Genomic DNA, 13,761 nt, shown 5'->3' with positions numbered 1-13,761 from the left:
GAAGTATGGAGAACGCTATTCCCTTCGCATAGCCCTGGACCAGTCATTTTATTTCACCCTTTTGTAATCCAGTGTTACAGCCAGGATGCTATTATCTTCATAGGGCTAGGTGAAAAGACAGAACCAAAATTTATCGAAAGACCATCGGAGTTGACAGGAGCAATGATATTCTTTTTTCCACTTTGATTCGGGCAAAGAAGGCAGCAATAAGTCATATCTTTAATCAAAAAATTCAGTTTGCTCCTGACAGCTTTCTCTCATCCATTAGTTCACTTCAGTCCTAAAGGCAATTTTAAAAAATTACTTAGGGGCCTGTGAAAGGTTAGATCTTATTATCATGTATTATGCTTTGCAGTCTTATGCTTCTTTATTTAGCTTCTTCTAGCTCTATTAGAGTCTACATAAGCTAAATATTATTTTGTGAGTCCCCAAACTGATCTTTTTCCCAGGACCCTCATTTTAACCTAATGGCCTTAATTGTTTCTAATAATAACCATAATTATACTTCATATTTATATTGGTTTTTCACACATATTATCTTGTTGGAGCCTTAGAGCAATCTCAGGAGGTCGATCCGGTTTGTGGAGGAGGAGACTAGGAGTCCCACAGGTCCAGTGCTTATCAAGGTCACCCAGCTTGTCAGTGGGAAAAGACATTCAGCAGTGACACAGGCCTTAGTGCCCGAAAATGTGTGAACAGAAACATCTCTCTGAGGTGAATTTCCAGATATTTTTTTTTGGTGTTGGATTTTTGTAGGGAAGTAAATTATAACATTTTTGGTATATAATTATGAGAATTCAGCTGCATGAGTATGTTCTCATGGAATTTTCTTGGATTTAGTAGTTATGTATGCCTCCTAAACAAATCACTGTTTAAGTCTTCTGCCTCCCCAAGTTGCCAAAGGTAGTGACTGAGAACTATTCAAGAGAAAGAAACCCCTGAGCCTATGGTCTCTATTTTGATGAATAAATAATGTACAAATGTGTTTCCAGCCTTATAAAATACTCTTATATCGAGACAATGAAAAAGGAGCAGGCTATAGAGAGTCCTGGCCTCATTACATTGAAGAGGAAGCATGCACAACACTATCTGGTAGACACAATATCCACTCCACACACTTAATTTTAGCTTTCCTAATAATCACATTATTTGAGAAAGTAACAAAAGACAGCAAAATTCATTTTAACAATGTGTTTATATATTTATCCCAATATGTCCAAAAGTAGTATCATTTTAACATGCAGTATATGGTGTTTGTAGTTGTTAGGGTGATATTTTACCCTGTTTTATTTGCACAAAATCGTGGCATTTGGTGTGTATTTTGCAATTACAACATAACTCAGTTCAGCCTAGTTACATCTCAGGTGCTCACAGGTACATGTGGCTAGTGACTACCACACAGGATTGTGCAGTGGAACACTACAGCAAAGAAGAAGAGGACTTCCCACCTCTTCTCATTCCTCACCATCCCAGAACCCCTCATCAAGTACCCACCATGTATCTGGTACTAGAGATCAAATGGGGGGGGGGTGATGTCAAATGAGATCCTCAAAGCTCTCACATATTTGAGGAATACCAAGTGTAGAGATTGAATACAGAAATGGACAATGGCTAGACCATGACCTGCAACCTCTGGTAGCCCAGAGCCCACAGAAAAGACAAGCCACAACCTTGGCAGCCGTTGGCCCAGTAGGATCAGGACTTGATTTACAGCTTTCAGCATTTCCCTCTTTCCAACTCAGGAACAACCAGAGAAATCCAGATATGCTCCTTAAACCAACTAGAGCAGATGGTTCACTTCCAGGGAGCCTGCTGCTGTTGCCCCATGTCAATGCCGCCAATCAGGGCATGCATGAAGCCTGCCCTTGCTTGCCTGCCTCTGAGTCTGGGACAAACACAAATGACGGTGGCTTCTGCCTTGGAAAACTCTGAGTAAAGAATCTCTACTTGTTCTTGTATCAGTGGTCTTCCTTTCCACAAATCTTTGACTGTTCTCTTATTAATCACTAAAATAAACAACGTCTTTTAATTCTGGCTCTGGTTTCCATTTTCTCTCTCTATCTGCATCACTCCTTGATGACCCTGTGCTGGGCCCTCCTGGGTGCCAGTCATTGCACAGGAGTCTTAGAAGCTGGGTAAAGGACCAGAGATGCAGACTTTTCCCTCAGGAACTTAGAATGTAACAAAAGCTCACACAAATAAATGTTCAATAAGTTGTACTAAATACTTCAAAGTCAAAAAATTTTTTAAAAAAATCACCATGAACCAACGTGTGTAAAGGGAACTCAACATTTTACTTTTCGTAAGATGTGAATGCCAACTCTTCACAAGGAAGGACTTTTATCCTCCTACTTACTTGAACCACAACAAATGCTTGGCAAAATGAAAAATAATATTTTCCCTACAGATTTGAACATTAAAAAATCAGACTTTTTCCTTATTCCCGCCTGCCTTGCCCTGTCCCTCATTGCTTCCTTCCCACGTCAATACCCTCGAGTGGTTTCTGGCACTCCTTCAGCAAGAGATAAAAGAGACAAACAGTTTCCCTTTCAAGAAATAACTGTGGCTCACTGAGGGACAGTTTAAGTAATCATTCTCTAATTTTATGTTTATTAATAGTTCTCCCAGGCAAAGAAATGTGCCAAGTTTTGATTGCATTAAACCTGAAATCGTTGTCATTCTGGTTGACTTTCAGCTACTTCTATACCCAGAAGTGTTTGGTTTGGTTTGGCTTTCTTCACCTGATCAACTATTAAAATTTTACTAAGATCATTTTTAAATCTTCGAAAAACACATTGGCTCCTATTTTAATGTTACACTTATTTGAAGTCTATTTTTCAATGGTTTCTTTCATTGAAGGCACTTCAATCTACATAGACTTTCTTTGACTAAGAAAAACTCTCATTAATTAACTCGAATTAAATTGAATATTTGGGGTTATGGTTTGGGTCTGAAATGTCCCCCAAAACTCATGTGTTGAAGGCTTTGTCCCCAGCGCAGCAATGTTCAGAGGTGGGGCCTTAGGAAGGTGATTGGACTATGAGGTGCTGACCTCATAATGGATTAATCCAATGATGGATTCATAACTTAGTTGGATGGTGAGAAATGGTGGGAGTTGGAGGGCGTGGGTCCTTGGAAGCATGCACATAGCTCTATAGTTTGTCCCAAAACGTCATTCTCTCTTTTTCACTCCCCATGAGATAAACAGATTTCCTCTGCCACACCCTTCCATCACGATGTTTTGCCTCATCACAGGCCCAGAAACATGGAGCCAAATGACTATGAATCAAAATAAAATTTTTCTTCTTTAAGTTGATTTCTCTCAGATATTTCATCACAGTTACAAAAAGTTAACCAATACACATGGTAAAATAATATGAAGTATTCTGAGATCTAGAGCCTATAACTAGATGCATCTGATGCTTAATTTCCCTTCATAATAGGTTGAACAAGTTACCTGAAAGACTACTTCAAGAAAGTCTTAATATTTAATATAAATGCTCTTATGTTATCTTTTTATTACCAGTTTGCTTGGAATTCTCATATCTTACTGGCACAACATCATAGACTCCAGCTAAACTGATCCAATCAATTTGAAGTGAAGACCTAGTAGCATATTTATTGATATCACCTAATGATACAATGTCAAGTTTACCTTTCAAGACCATTAAATTCTTTATAGAGTTTTTCTTAATTGTACATCTTGGGAAATTCTTATGTACATTGCCAGATAAAGTATAAAAATTTGAATGATGCACACATTTATTGAAAGAAATGTGAAAAATAAAAACCCTTGAATTCTTAAAATAAAATAACATCAAATACAAAAATGCTATTATTCTCAAAAGCAATTCAGACTTTCTGGATGGTTGGAATAGAAGATACACCCTAGGAATAACCCTCCGAAGAACCATAGTTTTTGTTGTATTGTCCCTTATAAAGGGTGACCTTTCATGCAGAGTTTGAGCATGAACTAGATACTTCTTGGTCCCTATGAGTTTACATAATTTTACATCCTCTGAAAATCACTTCAGATTTATAAATCAATATAAAAACAATAACAAGCAGGGAAATAAAGGAGGGATCCATAGTATTACAATCCTCTCTTAGTTTTCTGATTCAGAGTGCAATTTCACGGTACCTGTGTAAATCTTACTAGGAAGCAGAAGGACTTCCTTGCTATCAAACAGCACTTTTTCTGGTTGTCTGCTTATCTGGACCTCACACAAAGAAAAATGTTTTACTTGAGTCTATGAGTAAGTTCCTGAAGATCTGGGGTCAGAAATCATGAGTGACAGACAGAGTGTGACTATTTGTCCTCTGGGTAATTGAGGAAGGAGTGGGTTGTCCACAGGCACCCTGGCCTCCTACGTTTACAAATCTACATTTTTTTTCCTCTCACTCTTCTCATAAGCAAAGTTTCTTGAAGAATGCCTCTTCCTGGGAGCATTCCCAGGTCATCAACCCCTGTGATTCTATGATTCACCATCAGGATGGAGTTTAATTATTCTTCCCAACAATCCACTGATTTTAATCCTCGCTAATGCTGTCTCAAGGTCCTGCAATCTTTAAGTTTTTGCTTAACTCCTTTTCTGTTTTGTTCTTTATTGTTTTCCTGCTCAGTTTCTCCTGACTGCACTTAATGCACACTGAGCTCTCCCTCCAAATGTCTGTCCCCGCTGTGGGTGCTGTCATCAGACATGTCACCTATACAGTTTTGTATGATCTTTTCTGTTTTGTTTCTATAAACATCCTGTGAACAGGGACCATTACTACACATTCATCCATAACACATCAGTGACCAAATACACCTTCAGGGATGAGGACAACCAAAATAATGTTTCCTAAGTCCAGGAGAGGCGAAAATTTGCATGGATTTATGCTGTTGAATTTAGGTTATATTTAAATTAACTAAATAATAACAAAGAACTAAAAACTGTTGTTGGAAAGATATGTTTAGTAAGTTCAAAAGCTCTACTCTCCTAAAGAGCACCTTGCTTATGAAGAATTCTATTCTCCAGGGAAGCTGTCAGCTCCAGTGTCAGGAACATAAATAAATTTGACCATTTGGACTATTGAATTTTCAAGAGACACTTCAGCAAGTCCAAGATCTTATTGTCGTATCTTCCTCTTCAACCTGTGTGTCAAACATTTCTTTAAAAGGAGTTATAACCCTGGGAAATATAGCAACAAACAAGATCAGAATGTCCTAAAGAAGGTGAGTCATATGTCTACAAGTAGTCTCACTGAAATGAATCCCAGGTCTCTCATTTCCTCCAGCTCTTCTAGAACTCTCAGGCAGCTTGGTCAAGTCCTGCCTGGCTCATTTCAAATGTATGAACTAAGACCCAGAGGCCGGCAGCATCTTTTGTCCTGTATATTGATTGAGCCAAACTTAACAAAGTTAAAGAAACCTTCAAGTTAGACGTCAAAATGCTTCAAAGAGTGGAAGGATAATCTTCCTCTGTAGAAGTCAGAGAGGTTTTATTTAAAAAAAAAATTCATTGATAAATAAACACAGCTAAAAAAAAAAAAAAATTGCAACACAGGTAATGACTCTGTCCCTTGGTGAATGACCTAACACAAGTTGCTTCACCTCAGCCTGATCATCTGTAAAGCAGAAATACTGTTACTTTTTAGTGTAACAGTATTTTGTAATCTTATTTTGCCTCTGGCTTTGGACCTGAATTGTTCTTAATCTCCCCAGCCTCTAAAACTCTCCCCAAAATAGTTTTTCTTAGATTAGCCCCTTTGATTTATCTGCTGCCAATAGCCTTGAGTCAAATCTATTCTAGATTTTACTGTCTAAATAAAGAGCTTCTAAACATGTGACTGAACTGTATAGGAGCCTATGACTTATATTTCTTAACAAACCACCTTTCATCTGCAATAATTTTAGATTTGAAGAAAAGTTGCAAAGACAACCCAAAGATTTTCTCCCAAAACCCTCACCCAGTGCCAGTTTCCCTTAACATAAGCATCTCCCATTACTGTGGTACATTTGCCAAAATTATACATTAATTAATTTCAACTAAACTCTAGACTTTTTCTTTTAATTTCATCAGTTTTTTAATGAATGTCCCTCTCCTCTTCCAAGAACAATTTTAGGACACCACATGACATTGTTATGTCTCTGTAATCTGACATTTTCTAAACATTTCTCAATTTGTCATGACTTGAATATTTTTGAAGAATGCCAGCCAGATATTTTGTTGAATGTTTCTCAATCGCAGTTAGTCTGATAGATTTTTCTCACAATGAGATTGGGGTCACCAGTTTCTTTTGAAAGAACATCACAAAGGTGAAGCACCCTTTCTCATCATGGCAAAGCTGTGGCATGCCTGATACCCACATGACATCATTGAGACTCCATCTTCTGAGTGTCTGTCAGGGTCATGATTCATCCTTTGCAGAAGCAGACAGGCAGGCAGATTCAAAATGTGCTAGAGAAAACTAAAGAAGTAGCAACCAGAGAGCTAGAAAGAAAATCCCCCCAAGATATTATCCATGCAACCATGAAAGACAGACATTCAGGAAGGACAGAGTCAGTGAATGCCCCAGGAAAAGAGGAAGAAAATTACTGAAAAGAGTCAAATGGAAGGGGTGAATGATTCTGATAAGAGCAATTCCAATTGCGTAATAGAGCAAAGTCACAATGCTAATTATGGGTGGGGCTAATTACAAAAAGTGGATGCAGGGTGTAAATGACATATTCTGGAAGTGCCTATGAAGGAAGTGCATAGAAAGGGCAGCAACTAGAGACAGTCCTAGAGCCAAAGGAATTTTCTTTTTATATATCTTTTTTTTTTTAATGTGGGAGAGAATTAAGAAAACTTGTGTGCTGAAGTGAAAGAAACATTTGAGAAAGAAGGAGAGAAAAAAGAGAGGTGGGGATTAAAAGTAAGGCAACACTGCTAGGTAGACTAAGTGGACAGGGGCTACATCCTAACATCAATCATGAAGTTGGATTGTCTTCACGGAGCAAAGTGTCTGAATTATTTGTTGGAATTGCACAGAAATTCAGAGACAGAGACTACATTTAGACAGAGAAAGCATCTTCTCCCTCTCTGTCTCTCTTTGTTTTATGTGATATCATTTCTTAGATGTGTCCAAATCTCCAAGAAGTTGTTCTTCTAGACTTTAACAGGAACTAGATGAGCTATCAATTCTGTTCAGTAATTTTCCTACCCTGGGAAAAGTTGCTTTTCAATAAAGCTGAGCAAAGTTCTGACCAGAAAGGCTAGAAATTTGAAGGAACTCTGTGGCTCAGGGTTACATTCTATTTATCTTTAGAGTTCTTTTAGTCCTTATATTTCCATCTTTGAACATGAGAAAGCACAGCATCATAGTGCATGTGATAATTACAGTTGCTTCTCAGCAGTTCAAAACAAGTAAGTAAGGCTTGTTTTCTCTGGAGCATAGCTCTAGCTATGTTTTATCTTTCAAAAATTAGATTCTGTTCAAATTCCCCAATTTTCTCCTGCTGAGACAAATATAGATGGTGGTGGTATTAGTCTTGGTTTTTGAAGAGGATAAAGGAAAGTCCAATAAAATAAGCAGCTTTTTTGATGACTATTTAAAATGAGAGTTAAAAATGTAGCTTAGGACAAGAAACATTTGACAAAATAATACGAATTTAACACAATGGATAACTTTGAACAAAATTTATAAATAGATGACTTGCTATAATGCAGCCAATTTTTCTCCTGCTGATTCATATTAATTCTTATCATGAGTTAACTAATTAGTAGTATAAATGGATGGATGGATGGATGAATGAAAGTTTCATGGGTGCACACTATAGAGGTAAAATCATATCACACTTTTATTATTCTCATCAGCATCAAAGTGTCACACATAGATACTAAGCTGGGGATGCTGAGGGAAGAGTGGGCTTTCCTGAAGGACAGAGTTCAACATGTTTACCCGGCCAGCTCTTGATAAAGTGCCTAAATTCAAAATAGTTGGGGTTTTTTATTAATGATGAAAGCCATACATGAATAGAATAATTGATTAGTTAATCCAACAAGCAAATATTTAAACATAAGTAGCAAAAGCAGGCTGATGGAGCCTCAGTCTCATTCTCAAACTCTAGGGCTATCACGTTCTCTCTAAAGAGTGAAATATTTTGAATGAACTAAGAGCATATTGACAGAGAATAACAGCACATGCTGTTAATTGTTAGCATACTGCTTTACTTATACTCGAGGGAAGTCAGTGAACAGGCTGATTCTATGTAACAAAGGCAAAACAGGGTTTTTCTAAGAGAGAGAAGAGAGAGGGGGAAAAAAGTTGAGAAACAGTGACTAATTTCCCATGCTTGTGGAGTAAACTGATCAGGTGGCAGCTAATTTGGTGTGTGCTGCACTGTACCATACCTTTTGATGGTCCTGCCTACGGGCAGCAGAAACCACACCTTTGACCTAAGAACTTCTCTTCCTGAGTTGATCTCACCCAGTCTACCGATGAGTCTTCTATTTTCAGTGTCTGGGTTTCCTGGTCTCTTGGATCTCTCCCCGAAACCTAGTGTATGAAACTCCCTCACAAGTACTGTCTCCGAGGCTGACACACAACGGCCTCAACTCCCTAGACAAGTCAACAACAGTACACTGAGCACTGCCCCCCTTACCAATAAAGAAGCTTCCAGAAACAGGATTTTACCACCCAGGATATAAGAAGCAGAGCCCCACCTCACCACACACTGAACTCTCATTTCCTTACCTGTGAAAAAATTGGGCTGCTAGCAGAAATGCTCTCAGTGAATGCATCTGTGACCTGCTAAAAAGGCTGATGAGGGACAGTAATCCTTCCAGGACTCTTCTAGACCCTCCCAGGACTGTGAGGCTGCCTCATCACTCCTGAGCGGGAGCTTTGGCTGCTCCCACTGGCACATCTGACTGCAATTGTCTCCCCGCAGTCTTTGGCTGGGCTGTGCTATGGCAAGTCTGTTCTCCAAGCCCAGCTGCAGGTCTCGGCCATTGTGTGAGTTGTATCCACCTGCCCTACTCAAATAAGACAGAGAACAAGAAGAAAAGATGGCATATAATTTACAAGGTACAGAGAAAGTGGGGGGGGGCGCGAGGGTAACAAGGAGAGAGTAATCAGGCCAATGGAATAAGGGAATTTGGAAAACGCTGCAATGCCCTCATCTAGAAGTTAAGGTCTGAGTTGCACTTGGACATATGATAATGTTGGGAAAGACATTATAAATGTGGGGGAGAAAAAAAAAAGCTTCTCAGCAAAGGAAACAATCAAAAACGTGAAGAGAGAGCCTACAGAATGAGAGAAAACGCTCAGATAGAGCATGAACCCCCAGGATATATAAAGAACTCAAAAACTTAACACCAAAAATAAATAAATAAATAAATAACCTAATCAACACATTGGCTAAAGAACTGAACAGACACCTCACAGAATAAGAAACACAATCAATCAACAAATATGTGAAAAAATGTTCAATCTCTCTAGCAATTAGAGAAATGCAAAGCAAAACTACTCTAAGATTTTATTTCACTCCAGACAGAATGGCAACTATCAAGAATATAAGCAACAATAAATGTTGGCGAGGATGTGGGGGAAAAGATACACGCATACGTTGATGGTGGGACTGAAAATTGGTGCAACAACTCTGAAAAGCAGTATGGAGATTCCTCAGAAAATTTGGAATAGAACCACCTTTTGACCCAGCTATCCCACTCCTAGGGCTATACCCAAAGGATATCAGCATGCTACAGTGACAAAAAGACGTCAATCTTTATAGCAGCTCAATTCACAATAGCTAAACTATGGAACCAACCTAGGTGCCCTTCAACAGATGAATGGATAAAGAAAGTGTGGTATATATACAAAATGGAATATCACTCAGCTTTAAAGAAGAATGAGATTATGGCATTTGCAGGTAAACGGATGGAGCTAGAGAGTATCATACTAAGTGAAATAGGCCAGTCACCAAAAACCAAAGGCCCAATGTTTTTTCTGACAGGTGGATGCTAGTTGACAATGGGGGATGGGACTAGGGAAGAATAGAGGTACTTTGGATTAGACAGAGGGGAGTGAAAGGAGAGGAGGGGGTATGGGAGTAGGAAGGATAGTAGAATGTCGTTACCCTATGTATATATATGATTACATGATTAGTATGATTCTACATCATGAATGAGAAGTTATACTCCATTTATGTATGATGTGTCAAATGCATTCTACTGTCATGTATAACTGATTAGAACAAATTTTAAAAACCTGAAGTCAGAGCTAATGGGGATGGGGTTGAAGGACTAATTGGGGAAGATACTTTTTTTGATCTTTATCATGTTTAAATTTTAAATTTTTACAGATGATGAAAGGGCCCTGAATTTTTTTAATAATGCTTGTCTTCTGGTCCTAAAGACATTATAAATATAAGATCCATTAATCACTTTAGTTATGTACATGCTATTCCTCCAACACATCTTACATTTCTACAACACATTCCACAATGCACTTTTTTTTTTTTTTTTTTTTGGTACTGCAGATTGAATCCAGGGGCACTTAATCACTGAGCTAAATCCTCAGCCCTTTTCATTTTTTCATTATGAGACAGGGCCTAGCTCAATTGCTGAGGCTGTCTTTGAACCCGCAATCCTCTTGTCTCGGCCTCCCAAATCACTGGGATTATAGGCATCTGCCATTGTACCTGGCTTCAGTGAACATCTTTTAAATATTTGTAAATTATATGATTATATGCCATTTTTTCTTCTTGTTCTCTGTCTTATTTCCAGTCTATTTCTCCTATAATGATAAGTAGAATTGAATGTTTTAAGAAATAAATCTTTTTAATTTTTATTTTATGTGTACAAAAACAGAAACTATGAATTTACTGGCAATCTGCCAAGCTAAAAATTCAGAGAAGTCACTGACATCAGCCCAAGTCTTCAGGTTAGGATGAATCACTTCAATTACTCAGAGGATATAAAGTTGAAAACATACCTCAACTCTTTTATTCCAACCCTCAGACCCTGTTCCTTCTGACCCAGTTGACTCAGGTGTACATCATGCAGTCAACACCTAATAAAAGGAAGTTCCAGAAAACTCTTCCCTATTTAGGACCAAAGACATGTCCCTGTCATCCCATTTTTCATTTATGACTTTTCTTCTAGCTACCCAACTCTAGAAAATCTCCCACATTCCCCTCCCACCACCATCCCACCCCTCGTTTGATGACCAGCTTGTTTCTCAAATTTAACGCCTGGCTTTGATCCCGGATGTCTTCTTCAGGTGTGGCTGTAAACTCGTCTTTGGTTCCATCCTCTTCCAGCTGCCATGGATGAATAGCCCTCGGAATGCTACTCAAGTCCCTGTTGTGGAACCTAAACCCACTTAGGTGGCACCAACCCGAGCAACAGCCCTGCTTGCCTGGCTTCCCTTGACAGGAGACTGTCACCATTCAAACACCAGCCAGCATCATGAAATACCACCTTCCCCTTTGTCTTGTTGGGATGTTCAAAGGACAAATACCTTCCAGGTGGTCGTCTTAGTATCAGTAAGTCTGAAAGTAAAAGAAAGAAGAATGTTGTTTCAGTGGAGAGGGTCCTCACTAGACATCCCTTCCCAGAACCAGAACTTGGAGGGGCTTCAAGCACCTAGAGAACCACCTTCTCTGAAGAATAAAGGGGTTTTTATCCATGTCATGAAACAGTCGTTTTTAAACAGCTTTATTGAGATGTAATTGGGATGCATAACAAATGGCACATTCTTAAAGTGCACAGTTTATTTATAGCAGTGAAACCATCATCAATGTCAAGAAAATAAACACATCAATCACCTCCCAGAATTTCCTTGGGCACCTTTTTAATTCCTCCCTACTACTTCTCCTCACACTGCCCCATCCACAAGCAAACACTGACTAATCTGGTGTTGCTACAGATATGTCTGCACTTTGTGGAATAGTATTTTAAGATTCATTCATGTGTATAGCAAAAGTTAATTCATTTTTATTGCTGAGTAAATTTAGGTAGTTATAATACAATAAGCCAAAATAATCTCTCCGTTTCAAAATCCTTAGCTTAATCATAACTTCCAAGTCTCCTTTGCCATGCAAGGTAAATATTCACCAGTTTCAGGGATAAGGACATGAACTTCTTAGAGAAGAGCATGTTACTTAGCCTACCACACCAATACATAAAAATGTAATTGATTATTGGATTCTGATTTTGTATTCTGTAATTTATTAATTCTAGTATGTTTTTCTAGAATCCTTAAGACTTCCTATGTATATAATAATCTCATTTGCAAAAAGATAGTTTTATATTAAGACAGTTCTTTTATCTGGATGTCTTTTATTTCTTTTTCCTGTCTTACTGCATTGGTTAGGACTTCCACTGTGATGTTTAGAAGCCATGGTAAGAACAGACACACTTGTCTTATTCCAAATGTTAGGATAATGTTTCATTATCCCATGTTTTAATTATTAGGTATGAACTTAACAATAGATTGTTTTGTTCTGTTCACATACTTTAAGATCAAGGAAGTTCCTCTATTTCCTAATTTGGTGAAAGGTTTTTTAAAAAATCATGAAGAAAATTAAATTGTATTAAATACTCTTCCTACAAATATTAGCTACTATATATGATTGTATTAGCAAGTAATTTTCCTTTAGTCCACTGATATGCTGAAGCATATTGATGTATTTTCAAATGCAAAAAATCAGGCTTTTGTTCCTCTTTTAATCAAGATATATTATAATTTAATATATTTTTAGATTTTATTTGCTAAAATTTACCATCTAGGTTCATGAGTTTTATTAATCTGTAGTTTTCTTCTCTTGTAATATCCCTTCTTGGATTTAGCATAAAGGCAATCCTGACTTTATGGAATGAATTGACAAGAATTTTCTACTCTTCAGTTTTTTAGACTATTTTGATTAGATCTGGTATTAGTTCTCTAAATTCTTGGTAGAACTTACCACTAAAGCCATCTTGGCCTGAAGTTTTCTTTGTGGGACTGTAAATTCATCTTCTTTAATAGATGCAGGGCTATTAAGGTTCTGTATTTCTTCTGGAGTAAAGTTTGAAAGTTTGTGTCTTTCAAGTAACTTGTCAGTTTCATAATTGTTGACTTAATTTAAATGAAGTAGTTCATATGATTCTTTTATCATCTTTTTAATTTCTGAGGAATCTCTAGTCATATCACCTCTCTAGCTTTTGATATTGACAATTTGACTTTTATTTCTTTTTTCTTCACTAGTCTGGATGAGGTTTACTAATTTCATTGATCTTCTCAGATTTTGTTTCATTGATTTATTCTATTAATTATTTCCTGTGTCTTTTTTATGATTCCCTTTTAGATATTTATTGTTTTCTTTATTCTGATTACTTGGAGTTCATTTGCTTTTGTTCTTGATGGTTCTAATTATGGGATCTGAAGTCATTAATTTGGGAATATTTTTCTTTTACAAAAGAGTCACTTAGTGCTATAAATTTCCCTCTAATTGCTGCTTTTGCTATATCCCTCAAATTTTTTTGAAGGCCACATATAAATAGGATTATGGCTATCACTTTTTGTCGCCAATGGTTGTATTATTTCAAGCAGCATTTTATCTTGGTCTTTGGGAGGAGTTCCCCACCCCCCGCAAAGCTTTCCGATCCTTTTTGTATTTTAGCTGAGAGAAATTACCTTCAGAAAATGGAAAAATTCAAATAACCTATGGATGTCTTGGCTGCTTAGGGATCTAAGTGATAGTTTCAGAGAAACAGTTTATCACCCAAAATCCAATGGCTCTCACTCCAC

Source organism: Spermophilus citellus (genome assembly GCF_964194105.1).
Source record: "Spermophilus citellus genome assembly, chromosome: 12".
Lineage (NCBI taxonomy): Eukaryota > Metazoa > Chordata > Mammalia > Rodentia > Sciuridae > Spermophilus > Spermophilus citellus.
Note: the sequence above shows the minus strand (reverse complement) of the source record.